Source organism: Pelophylax lessonae, assembly GCF_965119305.1.
Source record: "Pelophylax lessonae genome assembly, contig: HAP1_SCAFFOLD_254, whole genome shotgun sequence".
Lineage (NCBI taxonomy): Eukaryota > Metazoa > Chordata > Amphibia > Anura > Ranidae > Pelophylax > Pelophylax lessonae.
The window spans coordinates 278763-280000 of record NW_028120085.1 but is presented as its reverse complement, the minus strand read 5'-3'; positions in this window follow the sequence as shown (position 1 = coordinate 280000).

Genomic DNA, 1238 nt, shown 5'->3' with positions numbered 1-1238 from the left:
ATCTCTGCAGTTCATCCAGAGTGATCATGGGCCTCTTGGCTGCATCTCTGATCAGTCTTCTCCTTGTATGAGCTGAAAGTTTAGAGGGACGGCCAGGTCTTCGTAGATTTGCAGTGGTCTGATACTCCTTCCATTTCAATATTATCGCTTGCACAGCGCTCCTTGGGATGTTTAAAGCTTGGGAAATCTTTTTGTATCCAAATCCGGCTTTAAACTTCTCCACAACAGTATCTCGGACCTGCCTGGTGTGTTCCTTGTTCTTCATGATGCTCTCTGCACTTTAAACGGACCTCTGAGACTATCACAGTGCATGTGCATTTATACGGAGACTTGATTACACACAGGTGGATTCTATTTATCATCATTAGTCATTTAGGTCAACATTGGATCATTCAGAGATCCTCACTGAACTTCTGGAGAGAGTTTGCTGCACTGAAAGTAAAGGGGCTGAATAATTTTGCACGCCCAATTTCAGTTTTTTATTTGTTAACAAAGTTTGAAATATCCAATAAATTTCGTTCCACTTCATGATTGTGTCCCACTTGTTGTTGTTTCTTCACAAAAAATTACAGTTTTATATCTTTATGTTTGAAGCCTGAAATGTGGCAAAAGGTTGCAAAGTTCAAGGGGGCCGAATACTTTCGCAAGGCACTGTATATATTATTATTTTTTTTTTATTTATTCTGTAACAATGTTTTCATTATGTTGTATGTTTGTAGGATTTTTAATAAATGTACACGCGGGGATCAGCACACAGGGGTTTGTACACACCACATGCTGATGTCCTATGATGGGATAGACGTGGAGTCTGGTGTGGGATAAATGGAAGACGTTGGGGTTGGTGACGTGATTTGTACCTCATACCTCGTACTCTGTGGTTGCTGTGGAGAGGAATCTCTGACACCCTCCAGCTGTTCTCACGGTTTGGTGAACGGATTCCTGCGGTTGCTATGGAGACGTGATAAGGACTCGCTGAGGTCAGGAAACGCACGCAGGGACACGTCTGGATGACCGATTTGTTTGTAGATGAGAAGTCATTACCGGCAATGTAATCTGCGTGTTCTGCACGACCCCACCCACCACATATGTCAGTCATCCTTGTGTCACCCCATTACCCCCCCAGCCCCCACTGGAATGGTCATTTCAGGGAAAGTTCCATTAGCACCTTAGAGAAAAGAAGCCAATCCCCCCCCCCAAATCCAATGCCCCCCCATGAACTGTGCGCTACCTCCGCTGCA